The sequence below is a fragment of the Oncorhynchus mykiss genome, chromosome 22 (assembly GCF_013265735.2).
Source record: "Oncorhynchus mykiss isolate Arlee chromosome 22, USDA_OmykA_1.1, whole genome shotgun sequence".
Lineage (NCBI taxonomy): Eukaryota > Metazoa > Chordata > Actinopteri > Salmoniformes > Salmonidae > Oncorhynchus > Oncorhynchus mykiss.
The window spans coordinates 8445640-8467614 of NC_048586.1; the positions used below are offsets into that span (position 1 = coordinate 8445640).

The window sequence follows — 21975 nt, forward strand, 5'->3', positions numbered from 1 at the left end:
AAGAAGATGCAAACACACACACATACACACACACACACACACACACACAGAAAGATGAAAGTGCACACACCCTTTCAAAAGCAATTTAGTGGAGTGCTGCACACCGACCTCCCAGTGTCAAAGCACAACAATTTGGTTGGTCAGAGCACAACCCTGGTGTGTCTGTTTCAATAATGTACGTCAGCAAGTCTCTTTCTACAAGACCTCTCCTGCTACTGTCACATCTCTAAACATTATGTCAGAGTGAAGTGGCTGAATAGCTACCATTCTGTAACATCCATTGCCTGACAGGTACTATAGAGAACCGTCTGAATAGCTACACAGCTCACAGTATGACTAATACAACAGTAGTCAGATATGTTAGTGTATTTTTTCTTTTTACTAATCATCATCCATTTGCTTTGACATGAGAGACAGAGAGATTCATATCATCAGGCTGTGCGAGTGAACACAGACGGGCAGCAGAGAACACACTCAGAACAAATGTTACACCAACTGCCATGGAGCTAAGATGACTACCTATATATACACTGGTCTACGTAGCCCCTGTCTCTTCCCCTGGGACCTGGTCTACGTATCCCCTGTCTCTTCCCCTGGGACCTGGTCTACGTAGCCCCTGTCTCTTCCCCTGGGACCTGGTCTACATAGCCCCTGTCTCTTTCCCTGGGACCTGGTCTACATAGCCCCTGTCTCTTTCCCTGGGACCTGGTCAGGATAGCCCCTGTCTCTTTCCCTGGGACCTGGTCTACGTAGCCCCTGTCTCTTTCCCTGGGACCTGGTCAGGATAGCCCCTGTCTCTTTCCCTGGGACCTGGTCTACGTAGCCCCTGTCTCTTCCCCTGGGACCTGGTCAGGATAGCCCCTGTCTCTTCCCCTGGGACCTGGTCTACGTAGCCCCTGTCTCTTTCCCTGGGACCTGGTCTACATAGCCCCTGTCTCTTCCCCTGGGACCTGGTCAGGATAGCCCCTGTCCCTTTCCCTGGGACCTGGTCTACGTAGCCCCTGTCTCTTCCCCTGGGACCTGGTCAGGATAGCCCATGTCTCTTTCCCTGGGACCTGGTCTACGTAGCCCCTGTCTCTTCCCCTGGGACCTGGTCTACGTAGCCCCTGTCTCTTTCCCTGGGACCTGGTCTACATAGCCCCTGTCTCTTCCCCTGGGACCTGGTCTACATAGCCCCTGTCTCTTCCCCTGGGACCTGGTCTACATAGCCCCTGTCTCTTCCCCTGGGACCTGGTCTACATAGCCCCTGTCTATTCCCCTGGGACCTGGTCTACGTAGCCCCTGTCTATTCCCCTGGTACCTGGTCTACATAGCCCCTGTCTCTTTCCCTGGGACCTGGTCTACGTAGCCCCTGTCTCTTCCCCTGGGACCTGGTCTACGTAGCCCCTGTCTCTTCCCCTGGGACCTGGTCTACATAGTCCCTGTCTCTTCCCCGGGGACCTGGTCTACGTAGCCCCTGTCTCTTTCCCTGGGACCTGGTCTACATAGCCCCTGTCTCTTCCCCTGGGACCTGGCCTACATAGCCCCTGTCTCTTCCCCTGGGACCTGGTCTACATAGCCCCTGTCTCTTCCCCTGGGACCTGGTCTACATAGCACCTGTCTCTTCCCCTGGGACCTGGTCTACATAGCCCCTGTCTCTTCCCCTGGGACCTGTCTTTTCCCCTGGGACCTGGTCTACGTAGCCCCTGTCTCTTCCCCTGGGACCTGGTCTACGTAGCCCCTGTCTCTTCCCCTGGGACCTGGTCTACGTTGCCCCTGTCTCTTCCCCTGGGACCTGGTCTGGATAGTCCCTATCTCTTTCCCTGGGACCTGGTCTGGATAGTCCCTATCTCTTTCCCTGGGACCTGGTCTGGATAGTCCCTATCTCTTTCCCTGGGACCTGGTCTGGATAGTCCCTGTCTCTTCCCCTGGGACCTGGTTAGTCCCTGTCTCTTTGCATGGATCACACATATTGATTACTACAACCATTTTGACTCAGAAGAAATGCTCTCCATTACCTTGTGTGTGTGTGTGTGTGAGTGAATGAGTGTGTGGACAAGGCATGTGTGCTGATGATCCTGAACAGACTGGTGATTAGGAAATTGTCACATTTGAATGGATGAGACAGAAGTGGAAACCAATGCGGGGTTAACACGTCTCAGAGTAATTAAGACTCATGAGCGCATTAGGCACGGCTTGTTAAGGACCCTGGTTTGCATATGAATTGAGAATGCTGACCTCTCATTTCCCCTCCTCCCCTCCCCTGCATCAATAATTTCCTTTATTCATTAGGCTACTCCCTCCCCTGCTCCAGACACAGCGGTTTATCATAGCGTCAGACATCGTTGTGGTGTGAGGAGGCCTGGTAGAGCTGTGATGCTGTTTCACCATACTGAGGAGTTTGTCTCTATCTCTCTCTCTGTCTAGATGCAGACAGCTAATCTCTGATTATAGTGTGTGTTTGTTATTGTGTGTCCACAGGAGTCATGTATTATCTTTAAACTAAGTTGCTGACATCTTCTCCCCTCAGCTCTCACGGGTCAGAGAGCCTATCTAGGTCTGGGTCTGGTGTTTGGGTCTGGTATCTGGGGCTTCAGTGGTCCATCAACAAAGCAGTCCACTGGCTGTTGTGCCAGAAGAGTCACAGGATGAGCTGAGTGTACGAGGGGAAGCAAGTCAGAGGTTTATTACGGCACTCCATAACACATTGTGAATCTCCTAGGCTCGCATTCTATTAACACAAACTCACTCCAACACACTGGTGCAAGCACGTACATGCTCTCTCTCTCTCTCTCTCTCTCTCTCGCACAGCCAGGGCTTATATACCATCTAGGGATTCAGAGAGGGATGGGATGGAGAAGGTGGAGGGAGAGAGCATATTGATGGGTTAAAATTGGGTTGCCATTGATGGCGCACACACACACACACACACACACACACACACACACACACACACACACACACACACACACACACACACACACACACACACACACACACACACACACACACACACACACACACACACACACACACACACACACACACACACACACACACACACACACACACACACACACACAAACTCTCACAACTAACACATTGGGGAAAAGGCAGCGCTCACTACAACGGCTTTCAACCAACTTTAATGTGGACATCTTTGCCAACCTCTGAGGGTTGTACGGAACACCATTAAAGCCAGAGTTATTAGCCTGGTTTGTGAAGTTCTACTGAGAGATATAAAACAGGATGGAACAGAGAAGCTAACATCACACAGATAATATACAGACAGACACGTCCATCAGAGAGATCCAACACAACACAAAGACACACAGAGGAAAGGAAGACCAAAGGACCATGCGGATGAGAAGAGTGAATGCTTGCATGTGGGGTTCTATAAATGTCAATATGTGTGAAAGAGAGAGAGAGAGAAAGGGAGAGCACACGTGTGTATTCTACTACAGTATCGTAAAGTGGGAGCGTGTGTGTGTGTGTGTGTAAGCCCCCAAGGCTAGGTTAATATATCACAAGCGGCCAAACACAGCATGTCTCGTCTGTCAGTTAGAAAAGCGAGTTGGTGGGCAGTCCCTATAGCACTGAAGAGGCTTTGGGTGGAATTAGAAGTCAGGGAACACAGTCTTTGTCGACAGGAGATTAAAACCCAGCCAGCAACAATCTAGCAAAACAACATTTACCTTTGTCTGCTTATTTATCCCAGGGCCAGAGAAGTACTGTCTGGAAACCAGGCTCACAATATGCACACCTTGTAGCCGGAAGGAGGATCAAAACCAGACCTAATGCAGCGAACATTTTAACACTCCCATTATATCAATGGTGAATGAATTTGAGGCTGTCTAAAACCATGCATCCCCTCCAGGTACACCAAACTGAACCAAACTCCACTAAAGAATCTACGTTTGTCGATTTCTCCTTCCCTACGTTTGTCTCCGAGTCTACAAGTGATGTTGGGAATTAGTCACGGGGAAACATTTACACAGTTACACATCTGGACATTCTTTTTTACGATATATCATATCGTTTTGACAATATCGCAATGTTATTTTTGCGCTAGTTGGCTGTACCTGAACAAAAACTCCAGTACCTTTCCTTCATAGCTTGTCCTCCATCTTCTTAAATAGAGAGACAATTTGTTTACAGCGATGCTTTTATTTCCATGACTGATCAGAACTCGTTCTCATCCAACTGCAGCAGACGTGTGCTGAACAACATGTTTGGAACATCGAGTCGCAGTGAAATCACAGCATCCAAACGCAATACATATAGAATCGTGAGAATCGCAATACATATCGTATCGGCGCCTAAGTATCATGATAATATCGTATCGTGAGGTCCCTGACAATTCCCAGCCCTATTGCTAATGCTGAATGCCTCCGGTGTTGTTCTCACAAACAGGTTTTAAAGAAGAGTCTAACATGATGAAACAATTGGATTGAATCTAGAGTCACCTACATTACAACGTTTTTAACTTACTGCTTCTGCACATTGATCTACAATCAATTTCTAAATGACTTCAAAGACAAGGTTGGGCTAGCTGCAGAGACAAGGTCTAGTGTGCCTGTGTGTGTTTGTGCGCAAGAGAGTGTGTGCCCGTGCCTGGAAGCATGAGCGCGAGCGTGTGAGTGTGTCCGTCTGTGCATGCGTCTGCTTGCACGTGTGTGTCTTGGCCACTGTGATCAGCAGCGTGAGGTCCCTGTAGCTTGCTGCATAAAGAGAAATGTAGTGTCGTGACCTTTGTGTTAATGCCACTGAAGTTCACCAGGCTGAGTCACTAACAACCACTATGCTCCTACTGGGAAGAGAATACAACTGGCTCCCTTCTCACCAGCCATCCATCAATATAGACCTTTTTCTCCACAGTTGTTCTTTCTTTCTTCTTTCTTTTACCAGAAAAGAGACGAGGGAAAGGCGTTGTCGTTTCCTCTCTCCCTCTCAACATCATCCACCTCCACAAGATGACATCAGTTTACCCCAAAGAGGACAGGGTAACAAAGTCTGGATCACTCGTTCTGTCATGTCCTCCAAACTAAATTACCTCAGAGAGAAATATTCTAAATCCCTCATACTAATGTCACAAGCCCAAGCCTAACTGCTGAATCATTGTGCTGTTAGTTTGAATGAAGACGTACCAAGACATGTCCACTTATTGTATTTCCAACTAAATGTATTTGTCTCTCCTTTTATTTTGTTTGGATTATTATCTTCCTTTTGGAGCAACTCAAACTCCTACTATCTTGTATATTCTTTCCCCATTACCACACTAAAGCTTGAGAGCTCGCTGACAAAATCTTTTTTTTCCTGTGCGATTGTGTCTGGAAGTTTGTACTGAGCAAAATACCAAATTGGCAATATAAAACAGATTCCAACAAAGAAAGAAATGATGCTAAAATAATTTGCAAATCGCTCCTGTGTTATTATTCAAAGTGTTTCCTACAGGGCAGTTGTAACTAACCGAGAGACTGAGGCCCTATAAATAAAGACAAAATAATAACAGAACTACGCTGGAGGCATGAATTCAGATTAAACCAAAAAAAACGCTTCAACAGATGAATACCTTCGGGTTCATTGATGAAATACACAGACAATGCTGTAAGCACCTGTATTGATGAGAAAACATTTCCCCACAGATCACAGTTAAACTAAGCAGGGCTAGAGGGCAAGACAACATTCATGGATTACACTGTCAAGTCACTCTTTAGTTTACTCCTGCAAGAAAAACTGGCCTTAAAGCAACAAGACAGCAGACTAGAGAGAGGAGAGACAGAGACAGTCCACAAAAATAAATAAAAGAAAGTGTGCCATGAGAAAAAGAGTGCCCATTCCATTCCATTGGCATAATCATATAAAAAGGTCCACATCTCCCCCTCAATTTCTCAGGGTGTCAATTGTTCCACTGAGAAGAGATATGAGTGACATCACCTCAACCGAATCAGCTCGGTCAGGTGCTAAAGTATCGGAGTTGTCGTTGTCTCCCTCCGGCCCTCTGAGGCCTCGGCCGTGTGGGTGAAATGCACCCTGGAAAGTGATGAGAGGTCTGCTGTCTTGACTTACTGCTAGACAGAGAGGAGGTGGTGATGATGTCCTCAACGTGGGATAGGCTCAGTAGCCGTTCAATCCCGAAAGGTGTTTGATGGAGTTGAGGTCAGGGTTCTGTGCAGGCCAGTCAAGTTCTTCCACACCGATCTCAACAAAAAACATTTCTGTATGGACCTCGCTTTGTGCACAGGGGCATTGACATGCTGAAACAGGAAAGGTCCTTCCCCAAACTGTTGCAACAAAGTTGGAACCTCTGCAATGTCATTGTATGCTGTTGCGTTAAGATTTCTCTTCACTAGAACTAAGGAGCCCGAACCATGAAAATCAACAAACATTACAGTTGGCACTATGCAAATCAAATCAAATTTTATTGGTCACATACACATGGTTAGCAGATGTTAATGCGAGTGTAGCGAAATGCTTGTGCTTTTAGTTCCGACCATGCAGTAATATCTAACAAGTCATCTAACAATTTCACAACAACAAAGGAATTAATAAGAATATGTACATAGAAATATATGGATGAGCGATGGCCGAACGGCATAGGCAAGATGCAGTAGATGGTATAGAGTACAGTATATACATAGGGGATGGGTAATGTAGGGTATGTAAACATTATTTAAAGTGGCATTGTACAAAGTGACGAGTGATACATTTATTACATCCAATTTTTTTATTATTAAAGTGGCTAAAGTTTTGAGTCAGTATGTTGGCAGCAGCCACTCAATGTTAGTGATTTAACAGTGATTTAACAGTCTGATGGCCTTGAGATAGAAGCTGCTTTTCAGTCTCTCGGTCCCAGCTTTGATGCACCTCTACTGACCTCGCCTTCTGGAGGATAACGGGGTGAACAGGCAGTGGCTCGGGTGGTTATTGTCCTTGATGATCTTTTTGGCCTTCCTGTGACATCGGGTGGTGTAGGTGTCCAGGAGGGAAGGTAGTTTGCCCCCGGTGATGCGTTGTGCAGACCTCACCACCCTCTGGAGAGCCTTACAGTTGTGGGCGGAGCAGTTGCCGTTCCAGGCGGCATATACAGCCCGACAGGATGCTCTCGATTGTGCATCTGTAAAAGTTTGTGAGTGTTTTTGGTGACAAGCCAAATTTCTTCAGCCTCCTGAGGTTGAAGAGGTGCTGGACCATTGGGGCAAGTAGTGTTCTCCTGGCATCCGCCAAACCCAGATTCATCCATCAGCCTGAAAGATGGTGAACAGTAATTCATCACTCAAGAGAAAGCGTTTCCACTGCTCCAGAGTCCAATGGCGGCAAGCTTTACACCATTCCAGCCGACGCTTGGCACTGCGCAAGCAAAAAAAGAAACATCCTCTCTGTCAAATGCATTTATTTTCAACTTAACATGTGTAAATATTTGTATGAACATAACAAGACTCAACAACTGAGACATAAATGAACAAGTTCCACAGACATGTGACTAACAGAAATTGGATGTGTCCCTGAACAAAGGGGGGGGGGGGGGTCAAAATCAAAAGTAACAGTCAGTATCTGGTGTGGCCACCGGCTGCATTAAGTACTGCAGTGCATCTCCTCCTCATGGACTGCACCAGATGTGCCAGTTCTTGCTGAGAGATGTTACCCCACTCTTCCACCAAGGCACCTGCAAGTTCCCAGACATTTCTGGGGGGAATGGCCCTAGCCCTCACCTTCCGATCCAACAGGTCCCAGACATGCTCAATGGGATTGAGATCCGGGCTCTTCGCTGGCCATGGCAGAACACTGACATTCCTGTCTTGCAGGAAATCACGAACAGAACGGGCCGTATGGCTGGTAGCATTGTCATGCTGGAGGGTCATATCAGGATGAGCCTGCAGGAAGGCTACCACATGAGGGAGAAGGATGTCTTCCCTGTAACTCACAGCGTTGAGATGCTGTGACACACCGCCCCAGACTATGACGGACCCTCCACCTCCAAATTGATCCCGCTCCATACTACAGTCCTCGGTGTAACGCTTATTCCTTCGAAGATAAGCGCAAATCCAACCATCACCCATGATGAGACAAAACCGCCACTCATCAGTGAAGAGCACTTTTTGCCAGTCCTTTCTGGTCCAGCGACGGTGGGTTTGTGCCCATAGACAACGTTGTTGCCGGTGATGTCTGGTGAGGACCTGCCTTACAATAGGCCTACAAGCCCGCAGTCCAGCCTCTCTCAGCCTATTGCAGACAGTCTGAGCATTCCTGGTGTTGCCATCCTGTACCTGTCCCGCAGGTGTGATGTTCGGATGTACCGATCCTGTGCAGGTATTGTTCCACGTGGTCTGCCACTGTGAGGACGATCAGCTGTCCGTCCTGTCTCCCTGTGGCGCTGTCTTAGGCGTCTCACAGTACAGACATTGCAATTTATTGCCGTGGCCACATCTACAGTCCTCATTCCTACTTGCAGCATGCCTAAGGCAAGTTCACGGAGATGAGCAGAGACCCTGGGCATCTTTCTTTTGGTATTTTTCAGAGTCAGTAGAAAGACCTCTTTAGTGTCCTGAGTTTTCATAACTGTGGCCTTAATTGCTTACCGTCTGTAAGCTGTTAGTGTCTTAACGACCGTTCCACAGGTGCATGTTCAGTCATTGTTCATGGGAAACAGTGTTTAAACCCTTTACAATGAAGATATTTGGATTTTTAAGAATTATCTTTGAAAGAAAAGGGTCTTGAAAAAGGGATGTTTCTTTTTTTGCTGAGTTTATAGTGTATGTCTGAGTGGGGTAAGTCTGTGAGGCATGTTTATGAGATAGGTCTGTGAGTTAAGTCTGTGAATTATGTGTATGGGGTAAGTCTGTGGTAAGTGTATGAGGTAAGTCTGTGGTAAGATAAGGTAGGTCTGTGAGGAAAGTCAGTCATGTGTAGTAACGGTGGGTGACTATATCATGCTTTTCCAAAAGATGGAACATGACTGATTTTGATGGTCATTTTATTCAATAACACCTTTTGAACAATTGCTGCATCCCTTTTTAAAAAATGTTAAGGCTATTTAGTGCAGTTCCTGTGTTATTTTAGAGGAATAAAATATCAACCTGTGTCTTGACCTGTGAACGGAACTCAAGAGGGTAGATCGAGTTTTGGTTGGTTCCGACCAAATCCACAAAATGTGCTGATTCACAGACTATGGAAGTAATTTAGCAAAGTCTTAGGAAGTGGATGAGAGAAGAGGAAACTTAGAAGAGAGGTCACGTGAAGGTCCTAGCTCCCCCACTGTTTATGCAAGCCTAATTAAAGCCATTCAGGTTCCAGGTAATGTTTGCTCAGAGGAGATAGGAGAGCTTCAAATACCCATCTGCCTCTGCATGTGTGTGTGTGTTGTGTTGTGAGATGATCAGATGGCACCGTCGATGAAAGCAGGCCTAATTAAATTATCCCCCCAAAATCATTCTCACACACAAGCACAGCAATCGGCAAAACCTCTTTGAAGACTGAGGATGTGGATGAGGTGGTGTATTTGTGATGAAAAGAGAGAGATAGCGGGGGTGTTAGTATTGTATTCCATGACCTTTGTAAGTAAAGCAAATCTAACTTATTTTTTCCCCTCCAAACACTCGTGGCCAGAGCTCACATGACCAGCCAGCCGCATGTCCATTGCCTCCAGATTCTTGCGAGCGTTACTACGTCGGCATATCCAGACCCCTACGCCCCTCCACCCAAGGCCGGGTCTGCGTTAGAAATACCTTGACCTTCATTCCTAGAAAGCATTAATAAGCCCATCAAAGCTTGGGGATGATTCCCTCCATGGTTATCCAACACTTCCTTAGAGGAGAGAGCATGCTTAAAGGTCTGGGCCTATAGAGCACATAATAAAATAACACTAACACATACTGCCACAATTTTTCCCTTACAGACAAACACCCTTTTCTACTGAGCAACATTTTGTTTCTTCAAGAGAAAGTGCCCTTTAAGCTACTCAGTGGGCAGTCTGTCTTCCGCCTTTATCCACTAAATACAGAACTTGAATAAACAATTCTTATGCAATCTGTCAAATACATTCACAGAAACAGCATGCAGAGATTCACAGACACAAACGGAGAGCAGAAATGGAGAGCAAATTAGAGACGAACAATGTGTGTGTGTGAAACGTTCAAATACCATTTCAAATATTTAAATTACTTTAACATACATTTCGAAGTATTCAGATATTTTTTTTTCATTTGAAAAGACAAGTAGTTGAATATTGGAATGTACTGTATGTGGAAATATAGTTGGAAAGTATTGGCATGTATCTGAAAATACTCACATGCATTCAACTCAGGTACTGTATTTGAAATAAATATTTGAAAATACTTGCAAATAGTAGGCTACTTCTAGGAAATGATTGAAAATACTTTCAAGTAGCCTACTTCCAATGGAAATACACATGAACCCAGGCATGGTGTGAAGTGTGTTCAGTCAGGCTTAGCTCACATATTGGAAAGCCCTCGTCTGGGATCCGCTACCATACACCTATAAAAAATAAGGTGAAATGAAACTTAATAAGAATGTTTTTGTCATGTCCACCATGTGCAGAGAAAAGTAGTAGATGCTGAATCATAGAGGGAGGGAGAGAGATTCAAGTCAGTCTGTCCATCTGTCAGACTGCCCAGAAAAAAATGAGTGAGAGTGAGCGAGTTGTTGAGAAGTGATAGTAACACTAAAAAGGGTAGAGTGTGTGAGAGCAGAAATATCGGTGAGGGACCAGTAGCGTCAGAGGAAAAGTGAGAGTGAGCGAGATAGTAACCGTGCTAGTAGTAGTGGACGTACGGTGAGGGCCTCTCCCTGTAGAGCCTGCAGTATGAAGTTTCTGACCACGCGGCCATCGTTCATGTGCATCTGGGAGCCAAAGGTGTTAAAGATGCGTGTCACCCTCACCTCCACTCCTTCCTGTGGGCACAGGGAGAGGAAATAGAGGGGTGAGATTAGAAGTACACAAATCCTACCATGGCACAGGACAAACGAGGGGGGTTATGGTTAGTGTCATAGGGCTACCCTAATGTACTGATGAAACAACTGGATAGGTTGAGGATATTAAGTCATTCATAAGTTATTGTCATGTAATTAACCATTTTACAGTACATTTCTAATACCAGGTGAAGAGCAGACCATGAAGTAAACCAATGTAACCAAATATACTGGAAGTCAGAGTTCAGTGTAAAACTACAGGCTCTATGGCTTATCTTCATCAGACTAGTCAAATACGGAATGGATATGGTGTATATGGAGGATTAAAACCACCAGGCACAAGATTCATACCCTTTCTGAACCTGTTTACAGAGCATTAAAGACAGGCACACACGATCAGATCATTAAGTCAGGATAAAACATCTTAAACTCTGATGGCATTTTCCAAATGACGCACAATATTGTATACTACTCTCATAACATACATTTTGGTTTCAAAACTATAAGTTCTACAAACACATGCTTAGTACTGAGAGAAAAGGTAAGAACTGTGGGATTCTAATAAAGGATAATGTGACTACTGCAGAGCCTGAGATACAACAGGCCAAAATGTGTTATTTCATAGTTTTCATGTCTTCAAATAGTAAAACTTAAGAAAAACCCTGGAATGAGTCGGTGTGTCCAAACTTTTGACTGGTACTGTATACAAGACCCAGACAGTTGAAGAAACTCCAAACTTCTTTTACCATTCCCTTTTCCTATCATGACATTGCCAGCAGTAAGATATGAGTGAGATTTTTAAAGAAAAGTCCTGCAGCTTTCAAATGATATGTCACTTTATATTTTCTAGAAAACATTTTTGGAATGGTGGGGTTCCACCCAAACACGCTGGACCCGGTACTGCGTCCAAAACAACCACTCAGAGTTGAACAGATTAGGAAAACATTTGTTTTACTGATCTAACATGCTAGTGCCATTTGGCATTTGTTTTTAAAGTCAATAGAAAAAAAGATGTCTTCACAGGATTTCCTCCAGAATCTGTTGTTCGCCATCTGATGCAAAGTCTATTGTGATCTGTGTACACCAGAGTATTTAATATACGTAAGCAGAGAACATCATATTCTGGGGATTGAGGGATTAGCAACATCGACTGTTGGGATTGGACGAGCGCTGGTGTGCGCACGCACGCACACACACACACACACACACACACACACAGCTCCATAGGACACCAGATGGGTATTCCAGAAAGATGGTTGAACAAATTCAGGATTTCCTGAACATATCCATCTTGTCTTAACCAGATGAGGGAGTCTTGGCTCCAGAGCGGCTGCTTCTCGATTAAATTAATAGGCTAAGCAAAGCGCAGATGACCTGTCAAATGGCGCGTGCACGTAACATTGAAAAAAGTCCTCATGTCGATGACAGAAAAAAAGATAGATGTGGAGTTAAAAGATATTGGGCTCTATCGAGAACAAGAAACAACTGAAAAAACACAATGAATATGTTCACGTATTTAACCAACAAAAAGTAAATCATCCACCGTTGGGAAAAAAAACAGAGAGAACCTGGCAGAAAATTTCAGACAGAGCTTGGCCAAGTGAAGTGACACAATTCCAATGTCTAATAGGCCTAGCTCACACACATGGCTGATTAGAAACAACACTTTCACTTTTATTGCACCTCTGGTGATGTCATTGTTGGAATTCCATTGACCACAGCCTACTGTACCTGCAATTCTGTAAAAGTCCTCCTTGATTATATGGACAGCTTGATGGCCAGGAAATGCAACAGACATAAAACCACCTCTTCAACGCGAGGCAGACTATTCTTACCGCTCTACACACTGTACAGGAAACTCCCAGAGGCAAAAGAAAAATGCAATACACAGAGTTTGTATAGCAGTCAAAGTGAAACTGCACTGGGAATACGTTTGCTATACGGTGCCTTCAGAAAGTATTGAGACCCCTTGACTTTCACATTAAGTTATGATACAGCCTTATTCTAAAATGTAATTTAAAAAATCATCAATCTACACACAATACCCCATAATGACAAAGCAAAAATTGGCTTTTAGAAATGTTTGCTAATTTATATATAAAAAAACTGAAATATCACATTTACATAAGCATTCAGACAATTTACGCAGTACTGTGTTGAAGCACCTTTGGCAATGATTACAGCCTCGAGTCTTTTTGGGTATGACGCTTGGCATACCTGCATTTGGGAAGTTTCTCCCTTTCTTCTCTGCAGATCCTCTCAAGCTCTGTCAGGTTGGATGAGGAGCGTTGCTGCACAGCTATTTTCCGGTCTCTTCAGAGATGTTTGATCGGGTTCAAGTCCGGGCTCTGGCTGGGCAACTCAAGGATATTCAGAGGCTTGTCCCGAAACCACACCTGCGTTGTCTTGGCTGTGTGCTTAGGGTCGTTATCCTGTTATAAGGTGAACCTTCACCCCCAGCCGGAGGTCCTGAGTGCTCTGGAGCAGGCTTTCATCAAGGACCTCTCTGTACTTTGCTCCGTTCATCTTTCCCTCAATCCTGACTAGTCTCTCAGTACCTGTCACTGAAAAACATCCCCACAGCATGCTGCTGTCACCACCATGGTCTGAGATTATTTTGTTGCCATTTGGCAAACTGCAAGCGAGCTGTCATGTGCCTTTTACTGAGGGTTGGCTTCCGTCTGGCCACTCTACAATAAAGGCCTGATTGGTGGAAAGCTGCAGAGATGGTTGTCCTTCTGGAAGGTTCTCTCATCTCCACAGAGGAACTCTAGCGCTCTTTCAGAGTGACCATCGGGTTGTTGGTCACCTTCCTGACCAAGGCCGTTCTCCCCTGGCTGCTCAGTTTGCCTGGGTGGTCAGCTCCAGGAAGAGTCTTGGTGTTTCAAAACTTCTTCCATTCAAGAATGATGGAGGCCACTGTGTTCTGGGGGACCTTCAATGCTGGAGGGATTTTTTGGTACTCTTCCCCAGATCTGTGCCTCGACACAATCCTGTCTCAGAGCTCTACGGACAATTCCTTTTGACCTCATGGCTTGGTTTGTGCTCTGACATGCACTGTCAACTGTGGGACCTTATACAGGCAGGTGTGTGCCTTTCCAAATAATGTCCAATCAATTGAATTTACCACAGGTGAACTCCAAGTTGTAGAAATATCTCAAGGATGATCAATGGAAACAGGATGCTTCTGAGCTCAATTTCGAGTCTCGTTGCGAAGGGTCTGAATACTTGTGTAAATACAGTATTTCTGTTTTTGCTTAGTCATTATGGGGTATTGTGTGTAGATTTGAGAAAAAAATTATTTAATCAATTTTAGAATAAGGCTGCAACGTAACAAAGTGTGGAAAAAGTCAAGGGTCTGAAAACTTTCCGAAGGCACAGTATATGCTTTGAGTAAATTGACCAGAAACATGAGTGATTGTGCAGAAAAACGTTTAAAAAAAAGTTTTATTCTGAATGATCTAAAGGATGTATTCGAAGTCCAATAATCTTTTCCTTTTGTAAAGCACGGCAATGTATGTTCTGATGTCAAGTGGATTTTCCAAGAAAGGACAGGCAATAGTGACAAAAAATAATCTGATTGGCCGAGATGTCCCGTATTTATTCGCTGCTATGATCAGGCTCTCTTTCCAGAGCCAGAGTTCTGGAAAAATCTCGGTAAATCACTAATCAAGCTTTCTGGAATACCCCTCTGGTGAGCAAACAGACAAAATGACTACAATCACACGCAAACAAAAACACATACACATTGAGCACACATACAGGTACTGTATGATTTCTCGGCCAGGTTTGGAGAGTTAGGCCTACTACAGGGCTTTGCACCATCCCAACACTAACACACCAGTCCTGGGCTAAAACAACATTCAGTAGCTCTTCAGGACCGGCATTGGACACCCCAATGGCCCACAATCTCAAACTATCCCTGCATGTAAAATGCTGACGTAATCTAATGGATGGATAGATCCTTCTGCAATCTTCCAATGGTGCATGAGTTGTTCCTAAGTGATAACCAATCGATCACACAACCCAGGTTGCACACAAAGTGAGTACATGTTGATCTGATGGTTGCTCTAACCAATCCACACAAAAGCTTCTACAAACTCTGTTTGGACTCTGGAGACCCTTCTATTGACCCTAGTACAACGGATGGGTCTAACCCTGAATACTGATTGGCTTGAATGCTGTTTTAACCAATGTCTATTCCACAAGTTACCACCGGCTAAATCTATGACGTTAAAATGCCTATCTATTCTGTTTCATCTGACTGCGCAATCATCTGTCTCATCAGCCCAGCCAGGCACTATATAAACTTGATCTCCACTATAAAAGGCATCTAGACATTATCTCACATTTCTTTTAGACTGAAATTGAGTTTTCAACTGCAGAGATTTGTATAAACCTTGCAGTCTGTCTCTCCGGCATTTGCAACGTTGTTTCAATATTCAAATCTGATCTACTGCCATCCCATAGTAACGAACGTGTCGGGAGTCAGGACGAAAAAGAAAGGCAGTCAGCATTTCTCAGCCAGTCGAAATCATGAATCAGCTTACATCATTTTTATGGATATATACAAAGAAATATCAATAGAATAGTGCAGCTAGTTTGCAGTCTTTCCAGCTTCAGTTTGAAGTGATTGTGTTAGCTGTGTTGTTGGCTAGCTCCTCTGAACAACAGTGTCCTGACGAGAGAACACATTTTCTTTGCCAGGCGAAATCGCACATCATTAGCTCATTGTTATGGATGTGTCCAAATAAATGTAACCAGAAAACAACAAAATGCAGCTACTATGCTGTTATTCTGGCTGCACGTGTCGTGGAAATATTCGGCCAATAATACTTCTCAGATACCGGAACTTGTGAATTCAAATAGACTTTATTACAAAGTAACAAGCCAAGCTGACCCATGGGCCAACTAATCTTTCCAGTCTCAGCACTCTCCTTTTATACAGTTATACCCTTACACAACACATAGTCACTCCACTTCATGTAAATTATTAATACAATCTAGCCTTATGCCACCATTATCTTTCAGTCTCACTTCTGAGTTATTTACGCCCAGATGATTGTGGACTACAGGAAAAGGAGGACCAAGCACGCCCCATTCTCATCGACGGGGCTGTAGCGGAGCAGGTTGAGAGCTTCAAGTTCCTTGGTGTCCACATCACCAACAAACTAGAATGGTTCAAACACACCAAGACAGTTGTGAAGAGTGCACGACAAAGCCTATTCCCCCTCAGGAAACTAAAAAGATTTGGCATGGGTCTTCAAATCCTCAAAAGGTTCTACAGCTGCAACATCGAGAGCATCCTGACTGGTTGCATCACTCCCCCAAAGAACTGGAAAATCCCCAAACACGTGACTGTAAGTTAGCCGTAGTTGGCTAGCTAACAAGCAAGGGTTAAGAACGTTTGCTTGTTAGTATGACCATGGAACATTTAGAACGTTTGACCATGGAATATTTAGAACGTTTCTCTGGCAACCGAACAGATAGAACGAACGACCAGCTGCCTTGGGTAGAGACCCTAGATTTGTGTCGGGACTATATCTTGTGGAAGGATGAAATAAACTCAGCAAAAAAATAAACGTCCCTTTTTCAGGACCCTGGCTTTCAAAGAGAATTTGTAAAAATCCAAATAACGTCACAGATCTTCATTTTAAAGGGTTTAAATACTGTTTCCCATGCTTGTTCAATGAACCATAACAAATGAATGAACATGCACCTGTGGAACAGTCGTTAAAACACTAACAGCTTACAGACGGTAGGCAATTAAGGTCACAGTTATGAAAACTTAGGACACTAAAAAGGCCTTTCTATTGACTCTGAAAAACACCAAAAGAAAGATGCCCAGGGTCCCTGCTCATCTGCGGGAAAGTGCCTTAGGCATGTCACCAAAGCACCATATACTACCCACCACTGCGACCTGTATGCGCTTGTTGGCTGGCGCTCGCTTCATATTCATTGCAAAACCCACTCGCTCCAGGTCATCTATAAGTCTTTGCTAGGTAAAGCCCTGCCTTATCTCAGCTCACTGGTCACCATAGCAGCACCCACCCGTAGCACGTGCTCCAGCAGGAATATTTCACTGGTCACCCCAAAGCCAATTCCTCCTTTGGTCGTCTTTCCTTACAGTTCTCTGCTGCGAATAACTGGAGCGAATTGCAAAAATCACTGAAGCTGGAGACTCATATCTCCCTCACTAACTTTAAGCACCAGCTGTCAGAGCAGCTCACAGATCACTGCACCTGTACATAGCCCATCTGTAAATAGCCCATCCAACTACCTCATCCCCATACTGCCATTTATTTTTTTGCTCCTTTGCACTCCAGTATCTCTACTTGCAAATTCATCTTCTGCACATCTATCACTCAAGTGTTTATTGCTAAATTGTCATTATTTCGCCACAATGGCCAATTTATTGCCTTACCTCCCTTATCTTACCTCATTTGCACACACTGTATATAGACTATTTTCCTACTGTGTTATTGACTGTATGTTTGTGTATTCCATGTGTAACTGTGTTGTTGTTTGTGTCCCACTTCTTTGCTTTATCTTGGCCAGGTCACAGTTGTAAATGAGAACTTGTTCTCAACTAGCCTACCTGGTTAAATAAAGGAGAAATAAAACAAATAAAAACAAATTCTGCAAGGAGGCATGAGGACTGCAGATGTGGCCAGGGCAATAAATTGCCATGTCCGTACTGTGAGACGCCTAATACAGCGCTACAGGGAGACAGGACGGACAGCTGATCGTCCTCACAGTGGCAGACCACGTGTAACAACACCTGCGCAGGATCGGTATCTCCGAACATCACACCTGCGGGACAGGTACAAGATGGCAACAACAACACCAGGAGCGCACAATCCCTCCATCAGTGCTCAGCCTGTCCGCAATAGGCTGAAAGATGCTGGACTGAGGGCTTGTAGGCCTGTTGTAAAGGCAGGTCTTCATCAGACATCACTGGCAACAACATCACCTATGGGCACAAACCCACCGTTGCTGGACTAGACAGGATTGGCAAAAAGTGCTCTTCACTGACGAGTCGCAGTTTTGTCTTACCAGGGGTGATGGTCGGATTCATGTTTATCGTCGAAGGAATGAGTGTTACAAACAAGGCCTGTACTCTGGAGTGAGATCGATTTGGAGGTGGAGGGTCCGTCATGGTCTGGGGCGGTGTGTCACAGCATCATCGGACTAAGCTTGTTGTCATTGCAGTCAATCTCAACGCTGTTTGTTACAGGGAAGACCTCCTCCTCCCTCATGTGGTACCCTTCCTGCAGACTCCACCTTGACATGACCCTCCAGCATGACAATGCCACCAGCCACACTGCTCGTTCTGTGCGTGATTTCCTGCAAGACAGGAATGTCAGTGTTCTGCCATGGCCAGGAAAGAGCCTGGATCTCAATCTGATTGAGCACGTCTGGGATCTGTTGGATCGGAGGGTGAGGGCTGGGGTCATTCCCCCAAGAAATGTCCGGGAACATGCAGGTGCCTTGGTGGAAGAGTGGGGTAACATCTCTCAGCAAGATCTGGCAAATCTGGTGCAGTCCATGAGGAGGAGATGCACTGCAGTACTTAATGCAGCTGGTGGCCACACCAGATACTGACGGTTCCTTTTGATTTTTACCCCCCTTTGTTCAGGGACACATTATTACATTTCTGTTAGTCACATGTCTGTGGAACTTGTTCAGTTTATGTCTCAGTTGATGAATCTTATGTTCATACAAATATTTACACATGTTAAGTTTGCTGAAAATAAACGCAGTTGAAAGTGAGAGGATTTTTTTTGTTGTTGCTGAGTTTGGTATGAATAAATTAATCCAAATAATGTTTTTAATGAAAATATGTCAATCATTATTTGAATATTTTGGTAACCTGTTGTATAAAAGTGATAATGCCCTCGAAGCCGGCTTCTCTGACATCGACCAATCGTCAAATGCAAATTAATTACTTAAAAATCATACAATATGATTTTCTTGATTTTTGTTTTAGATTCCGTCTCGCACAGTTGAAGTATACCTATGACAAAAATTACAGACCTGTACATGCTTTGTAAGTAGGGAAAACCTGCACAATCGGCAGTGTATCCAATACTTCTCCCCACTGTATGTGTCCTATAGAGAAAACAAACCAGATCCACACACATCGTTATCACCACCACAGACTGAACTTACACGATACACTAACTAAATATATATATTTTCTGATTACACAATTAAAAACAGTATAAAAACCACTCAAACACAAGGCCACACAACACACGCAAGATGCATACATGACCAAAAACGCACATCGGCTATCAATTATGCCTGGTTACATCACCTTTATAACAAGGACAGTCGCCCCCCTTTTCATCTCCAAAGCGACAACTTCAATGAGTCCTATTTTTAGTGTTAAAACATGAATAAAAACATGAAGACCTTATAAAACAGGCTATCTTGAAGATGTAGAACAGACTGTTAATATATATGGTAAACAAGGACATAATAAGGACAGAGTGATGGAGTGGACTTCCTGGAAAGGAAAACAGCTGAAATAGGAGGGGCAAGCGCTAAATAAGTTGGGTAAAAAATAAAATAAAGCATGGTAGGGTGTGTGTTCATTCACACGGCTGTTAATAGGGTATAATGAGACCTTGAAGTCAGAAAGAGTCATGTAGAGAGGTGCCTTAGAGAAAGTGTATGCCCTGGTTGCGGAGGGCTCTTTATCTCTCAACACAATAGATGAGGGAGATAATTGTGTTCTGCTCTGTGTTAGAAGAACGCCCTGGGTGATTCCTAATCTTCCTCATAATTACAAGTATCCTTTATGACGCACGCACGCGCACGCGCACACGCACAAACACAGGGGTATAATGGAAGCAAAGAAAGCGCTATTAAGATAGTCCATTCTTAATAACAAAAGAGGACCCAAGGCATCAGGGAGACTCACAGGATTAAAGGATGAACAGTGATGATTTACTTAGTGAATAATCCCAGCGCTAGTCAAGCGGGTTACAAAACAAAGGAAAAGCCCTCAAGGCGCTGAGGAGACAGTCATGACACCTTGGTCGAAACGTGACCCTTTCAACAGAGCTAAATTCTTACAATATCTACAAATAGCTGGGTAATTACTTAAAGGGGAAATCTGCAGTTGCTAAGCATTGACAAGCGTTGTCATTTTGAATTATGTAAAGTGAGTGTGGAAGAGGTGAAAAAAAATATTGTTTTCTGACAAGCCAAGTATGACAACATGGATGGAAAATGACTGAGGATAATAGCGGACGATATTGCCACTCCTATTTCCCAAATCTTCAATCTAAGCCTACTAGAGACCATGAGTCCTCAGGCCTGGAGGGAAGCAAAAGTCATTTCACTATGCCAAAATAGTAAAGCCCCTTTACTGGCTCAAATAGTCGAACAATCAGCCTGTTACCAACCCTTAGTAAACTTTTGGGAAAAATGGTGTTTGACCAGATACAATGCTATTTTACTGTAAAGAAATTGACAACAGACTTTCAGCACACTTATAGGGAAGGATATTCAACAAGCACGGCACTTACACAAATGACTGATGGTTGGCTGAGAGAAATTGATGATAAAAAGGTTTGTGGGGGCTGTTTTGGTAGATTTGAGTGCTGCTTTTGACATTATCAATCATAGTCTGCTGATGGAAAAAAGTATGTGTTATGGCTTTACACCCCCTGCTATATTATGGATAAAGAGTTACCTGTCTAACAGAACACAGAGGGTGTTCTTTAATGGAAGCCTCTCCAACATAATCCAGGTAGAATCAACAATTCCCCAGGGCAGCGTTCTAGGCCCCTTACTTTTTTCAGTCTTTACTAATGATATGCCACTGGCCTTGAGTAAAGCCAGTGTGTCTATGTACAGTGCCTTGCGAAAGTATTCGGCCCCCTTGAACTTTGCGACCTTTTGCCACATTTCAGGCTTCAAACATAAACAACAAGTGGGACACAATCATGAAGTGGAACAACATTTATTGGATATTTCAAACTTTTTTAACAAATCAAAAACTGAAAAATTGGGCGTGCAAAATTATTCAGCCCCTTTACTTTCAGTGCAGCAAACTCTCTCCAGAAGTTCAGTGAGGATCTCTGAATGATCCAATGTTGACCTAAATGACTAATGATGATAAATACAATCCACCTGTGTGTAATCAAGTCTCCGTATAAATGCACCTGCACTGTGATAGTCTCAGAGGTCCGTTAAAAGCGCAGAGAGCATCATGAAGAACAAGGAACACACCAGGCAGGTCCGAGATACTGTTGTGAAGAAGTTTAAAGCCGGATTTGGATACAAAAAGATTTCCCAAGCTTTAAACATCCCAAGGAGCACTGTGCAAGCAATAATATTGAAATGGAAGGAGTATCAGACCACTGCAAATCTACCAAGACCTGGCCGTCCCTCTAAACTTTCAGCTCATACAAGGAGAAGACTGATCAGAGATGCAGCCAAGAGGCCCATGATCACTCTGGATGAACTGCAGAGATCTACAGCTGAGGTGGGAGACTCTGTCCATAGGACAACAATCAGTCGTATATTGCACAAATCTGGCCTTTATGGAAGAGTGGCAAGAAGAAAGCCATTTCTTAAAGATATCCATAAAAAGTGTTGTTTAAAGTTTGCCACAAGCCACCTGGGAGACACACCAAACATGTGGAAGAAGGTGCTCTGGTCAGATGAAACCAAAATTGAACTTTTTGGCAACAATGCAAAACGTTATGTTTGGCCTAAAAGCAACACAGCTCATCACCCTGAACACACCATCCCCACTGTCAAACATGGTGGTGGCAGCATCATGGTTTGGGCCTGCTTTTCTTCAGCAGGGACAGGGAAGATGGTTAAAATTGATGGGAAGATGGATGGAGCCAAATACAGGACCATTCTGGAAGAAAACCTGATGGAGTCTGCAAAAGACCTGAGACTGGGACGGAGATTTGTCTTCCAACAAGACAATGATCCAAAACATAAAGCAAAATCTACAATGGAATGGTTCAAAAATAAACATATCCAGGTGTTAGAATGGCCAAGTCAAAGTCCAGACCTGAATCCAATCGAGAATCTGTG

At 44.2% G+C, this 21975-nt stretch overlaps 1 pseudogene; it reads right to left on the bottom strand.

The window, feature by feature from the left end:
- LOC110502043 overlaps positions 1–21975 on the bottom strand; it is a 49287-nt pseudogene that overhangs the window by 2033 nt on the left and 25279 nt on the right.